We start from the raw sequence: 6,227 nt of genomic DNA, 5'->3' as shown, positions 1-6,227 counted from the left end.
TGAATACAATGAAAACAACTTGTGGACGTACTCCACTCCAACACAGTTGGATTAGCTCCAACTGCCTAATTTAAATTAATGTCACAGAAAAATTCTGTGGTAATAACCCTCAGGTAGATACTACCTGTGTGTTCATGTGTCATTTAGGATACAAACTAAATAAGCTAAACCCAAAATATTGTTTGTTCTACAAAGAAAACCACAGTTCCCAGCCCACTAAAACAAAACATGAAAACAAACCCCACTCATTTTGTTACTGATTTGCTATCAGAGGTTATTTTAAGGACTTTTTATTTGTTTCTTCACCTGCAAAATTTCAGATTACCTTTTCTAGGAAAAGGCAGCAGAGGGAGCAAACATTTGCTGCAGTTTTAAGTATCCCAGTTTCTCCAATAATCACACATTAGAAGCATATTTTCTTGGTCTTTTATTTTTCCCACCCTCTTCAAACAGTAGAACAGCTCACAGTAGTAGGTTTAAGCACTTAAAGGATGTCCAAGACACACCAAGGGAGGAGTCTTTTTTCTCCCAAAATAAACCCACAACTTTTTAACAAACTCTACTTTTGTTTTCTTTTTCTATATAAGTACTATGATTTCCCCTTTGATATTTATGTAAGTATTTGTATTTAAACTTTCACATTCTGTAGGATGTTTTACAGCATACCCTGTGCACATAAAAAAACATTTTCTATTCAATGCACTCTAAGTCAAAGAAGCAGTAATCTGTTAGGCACTTAGCCCTCCAAATATAATGGTAATTTATGTCAGTACAAGTCTTTTTTCCTGTTGCTAATTGTATAGTTTAGTGGTGAGCATATAAAGGGTACAAGTGAACATAATGATGTTTCCTTTGATAACTGTCTCTATTGCCAGATGTGTTCAAAGAAAGAAATAAGGAAGGCAGCAGGAAAGACACAGGGAGCCAAGTAATCCCCACAATGCTTGTATGAGCTTCATTTCTCTGTGGGATTTTCAGAAGAGCAATTCCAATTTTGCATCCTCATCACAAGCACCTTTGTATTTTGCACAAAATTGTGTCATTCACCATATGCTTACGGAGATGAAATAGCAGCTGGAACATAAGCCTAAACCTGCCTTAATTCTCAGAAGAACAAACTCCTGTGAAGGAATAAGGTGCAGGGAGCATGCAGGCTCTTTGCCCTGCAGTCAAGGCCACTCAGCTGGCAGATGACAACCGCATGCACCACTGCAGCAGCTTAAGTACATCCCAGAAATGCATTTCAGTGGATTTTCCCAACCCCTGAAAATGATCTCGCTCAACTCCAAGAAAACAGATTGTATCTTACACACCTGTATCCTGATTTTATCCTGCTGACTTTCACTCCTCTTTTCTCACACCCAGCCAAATGAACCAGCCATCTCCACCTGGATTTCCCTGTTCCACTGGTCCTAGTACAATCCCAGTGCTGTACAAGCCTGATTCCCCAGTTCATCTCAGAACTCAGTCCTGACTGTGTTTTGGCACAGGCCAATGATGTGCTCCAGCAAAGGAAAGTGGGGGAGGTGTGATAGGAAAATATCCACAAAGCAATAATACTGTGATCTTAACGTTTACTTGTATTTAAAAAATGCCTCTGAAGTCCTGTCTCTGAGCAGGTTTCTTTCTCTCTCTCCTGAAAGTGACTGCATGCCTCATGCTCCACACTCATCCCAAAGCCCTTAGAAATCAGGACAAGTCCAGTTTAGCCAGGAGCAGTATGTTACCTGCCCTTTCTAAGACTTAAACCACCAACCCAGCCAAAGAACAATGTCACTGACAGCATTCCTGAGCACATCTGCATAAAGAAGTAGACTAAGGAACCGGGCTGTGGACTTGACTGGAGGAGGAAGTTTAAAAAGCCTTTTGAAAAGGATTCCTTCCTCTCTTGCCTCTTTGTGGACCTATGACAGTTTTTGAAAAATTAAACAATGAGGAAATGCAGAGAAAAAACATAGATGACGGTTTGGTTTTCTAAGTAAGTTGTAGTCCTCATAAAGTGTCCCCGAAAGCCTAACAAAGTACTTGCAGATATGAGTCATGAAACCTTGGAAATTTTTGACCACAAAAAGTTTTTTATTTAGAAAGCTTTTCATAAAGACTTGGAGAGAAGCCCAAATATGCTGAAAGATAAAAAAAATTACAATGTAAAACTCCAGAGGGTTGTGTGATCAGGAAAATTATTTTGAAAAAAACTGCAGAAGAGCATGCATTTAAAAGCTTAGAAGATTCATATTTCTTCACAGTATTTTGGCAGACAGTGTCTATACTATTATTAAGTTCCTTAGTTTTCTGGAACAGGATGGTGCACTGAGTGACAGCGAACACAAGAGTGTTAACGGAATAGCACACAAGTAGATGCATGTCAAGAGACACTGCCTTTGATCTCCTCTTTGCTATGAAGGATGACAGGGAGTTGTTATCCCAAAAGCACTTTGCACAGGAAATCAGGATGTGGCTGTAACAGATATTAATCCCCCAGGAGAAAGCTAAGGAGTAATTCAAGCATGGTAAAGTGCAGTGACTGAACAGTATTCAGCTACAGTAGGTGTAATACTGGAGGTTTTAGTAATACTTGTACTCATCCCTGTGCAAAGGGGTACTAATATCTACTTTATCTCTGCCTTAGGGGTCTTAAAGGGTTCTCTGGAAAAAAACAAAACAAAACAAAAGAACAAACTCTCCAGGCTTCTAGAGGTATTTAGCAAACACATAGGCATGACATGGCACCACTGTAATTTACGTTTGGAACTTACGTGCATTAAATGCTAAGTAAATATTCTTGTGAACTAAAATCCAGCTAATATTTAACCTCACTGAAAATGCTTTGTTCTACCTGTACTCATAATAACTTTATCAACTGAAAAGCATTTTGTTCTGTTAAATGGCCCAAAAAGAGCCCATCAACTTTTGCAGTGTTGTTGAGCCACTCCATATTGCTCTCCCTGTAAGAACAGTATAGAGACCATATTGCAATCAATACCGAGTGATCCCCCACAACTTTTGCTTTGTATTGCATCTCTACACTCTCTAATGACTTTCATATTATCATCAGCATTCTCTCAGGAAGTTTACATGTCAGGGATAATTAACTAGGATGGTTTGTCTTCCCTTATTAATCCCCTAAGTACTGAAAACCCATTCACCTTTGAGCAGGAGCAGCTGTGACCAACATGGCATCAGAGATGCAAAGCCAGCATTTTACTTAGAAGCACTTACTGCAATATTTCTGAGAGAATAATTAATATAACTGTTGTTGTAATTCCAGTAATAAGGTTAAAATTAAAGGCCTTTACAATTTGATTTCCCAAAACTCCATCCAAACGATTTGTGAATATGTACGTGATAGCCTGTCATGCACAATGTTGCTCTAAAAATTGCTGCCTTCCATCTGCAGAGATACTTTCCAAGTCTGTACTTTTGCAATTAGGCTCTACCTAGATGCCAAAAATTTGCTGAAGAATGAAGCCCTTGCTTTTTAATTGTATCAGTTTGCTATTTTTTTTAAACCAAATAGCTTCTTTTGATAGATCTTTGTTTTGCTTACTAATGCATATATCGGGTAAAGTAGCCTGTTTTCCATAAGGAGATTTTAATTCTGTTGTCCTAATTTTTTAGAGGGAAATAGTATAGGAAAGAAAGAAGATGTTAGTATTTGCATACCAGTTCATGACATTTTTTTAAATTTAAATACATTTAGTTTGTTTGTAAAATGATTCAAAACAAGGGTTATCTAAAATACATTCATATTATTGAAAGAGTTTTGGTTGCTGAATTAACCTTTTCTAAACTTGCCACTTAATAATGTCCATCATGGACTAGAACCAGAGAGCTGTTTTTCAGCCTGTAGCAACATCACATGGATCATGGCTACCATGTTTCTTTATGTTAATTAAGGTCTAGTGGTTCACCAGCTCTGCCACTACACACCTAACTTCCCGAGTGCTGGGCTGCAGCTGATTTTCAGAATCCTCTCTAAAAGCTCAAATTAATTTTTTCCAGCTTTTGCCAGTTTCTCTGAAGCAGATTCACCTCCTGGTGTAGGAGCAGACATGCTCCTGTGTGTGAGAGCTGCAGCTCAGTCAGCTCCACATTAAGTTCATTCCACAAAATTTGAGACAGTGCTTTGCTATGAGAATGGGACAGAGCCTTAACTATATCTCTAAGACAATCCTTGATAGAGCTAATTGATACCTTTTACTTCAGTCTCCCTGACACACATGGTACTCAAGATGCATTTTTATATATACAAATTCATTGAAATCACAGAATTCTCAAAAAAAAAAAAAAAAAAAAAAAAATTGGTGAAGTACATTTCATTTTTCCCCACAGGCATTCTAGTTAGCAAAGCCAACAATCTGCTATTATAGTTAACATTGGCTACTTAGGTACAGTTATGATCAACAGAACCTGGTGTTCTGATTCTAAAATATATGTTGTTTTATGCTTACTAATTCAAATTAGTTTTACCTTTAAATGAGTGAACCGTGTGTTTACAGCACATCGTCTACTCCTCTACAACACCCCTCCTTTAACTCTGAATGATTACATGATGCTTTTCCTTACCTTCTGCAACAGCAATGAAAAGGGGTACCTCATTCAATACAGAAGATCAGTTTACAGTCTGTCTTAACTTCTGTTGTCTGAGAACAATTCTATTTGAAACAGAGGGACAGAAGCAAACATACTCTGCAAGTTGTATTTATCAATAATCTCATTTCCTATGAATTTTACCCATCTATCAGGAATTTTAAAGTTTTCTGTTAAGAATTTCAGGTAATAAAATGTATTCCCTTTGGTAAACTGACAGAGTTAGCTATCATTATTCGCAGTGTTACTGCTGTAGCATCCTTAGCTTTGGTGATGACTTGGTTCATGCTCCCAGGCACCAGACAAGGGTTCACAGACCTGAGCCAGCGGCGTGTAGTGGGTGCCCAGATCTCAGCTCCTGCAGGCCCTCCCTGATTATTAAGACAAATTCTATGATAATTCAGGAGATGCAGCCTCTCCAGGCACTGCATATTGATTGATTTGGTAACTAAACACAAGAAATTGCTCAGGTGAAGAAGGAGATTTAGGAGCTGCTATTTTCACTTTAGACACTCTGCATCTTCTTCTTATTGCTAAACTGCACGAGTTCTACTCCACCAGCTTAGTTTTCTTCTTTAAAGGAGTTTTAACTCTAGCAGAAGTTTGGGAAAGGACATTACTCATTTTATCTCCTCAAAAGTAAAACGGTTCCCATTTCCTCTCCTTCTCTCCCAGTAGCCAAGTGGCAACTTCAGAGATACAGCCACTGTCCCTGAGACATTGACCTAACGATGTTCTTAGACTATTCCGTCACCTCCACGAGGAGTCACTGTGCTGCCTTTTGCATATGTGTGGTCTAAAGATACTTTGCATCTATTTGTGCCTCAGCTCTCTATGCCCTTTATAATAATGCAAAGCTGTCGGACACACAAGAAACAATTATGTAACTTACAGACTAGATTTAAATTCCCAGAAGCAGGAATGCTGACAATACAGGTCAAACTTCCAATCGCTTAACCTGTGTCTTGATACTGCATGAAGTTTTAAGCAAGGAGGAAGTGGGTTGTACAACTTGGATGCAGGCTTATTCAAAGAAGCTCTGTCAGGATAAATTTTAAAAATAATATGTAATTATATAAACAAAAAACTCCAGACTATGACACTTCTAATTGCTAGAGAGTTGCCACCAAACATCTATTACTCTATGTATCAGTTTTGTGCAATTCAATAAATGGAGGAGTAGCTATTTTCTGTTACATTTAGTTAAAATATACTATTTGTTCAATGATTTTCAAGAGCTGTCAAAGCTAAGTAGTACAGCTACCCTCTACACATCTCTACATATCACAGGAAGGACTGCTATAAGTGCCTCCTATAAAAGCTTCCCAATGCCTCCCTTTATGAGACTGGGCTTTACTAAACTTGCAGCTACCCAGTTTTGGTGTTTGAACAGAATTTCCTATACCAAGTGTCATTGTGTGCCTCTTTGGGGAAGGTTAATTCAGAACAGCTCAGTCAGTCCATGGATAGGGCTAAGGAAAATCGTGAAGCTTAATATAATACAGTTGCCTAAAGAAGAAAAAGTAAAGGTTGAAAAGGCAGCATTAAGTTTAAATCTTTGGTCAAGAAAAACTAAAAACTGAAGTCATTATTATAATTGTGGAGTCAAGAGTGAGACTGGGAAGCACTAAAGGCAA

The sequence above is a fragment of the Lonchura striata genome, chromosome 3 (assembly GCF_046129695.1).
Source record: "Lonchura striata isolate bLonStr1 chromosome 3, bLonStr1.mat, whole genome shotgun sequence".
In the NCBI taxonomy this organism is placed as follows: domain Eukaryota; kingdom Metazoa; phylum Chordata; class Aves; order Passeriformes; family Estrildidae; genus Lonchura; species Lonchura striata.
This window is presented reverse-complemented; position numbering follows the sequence as displayed.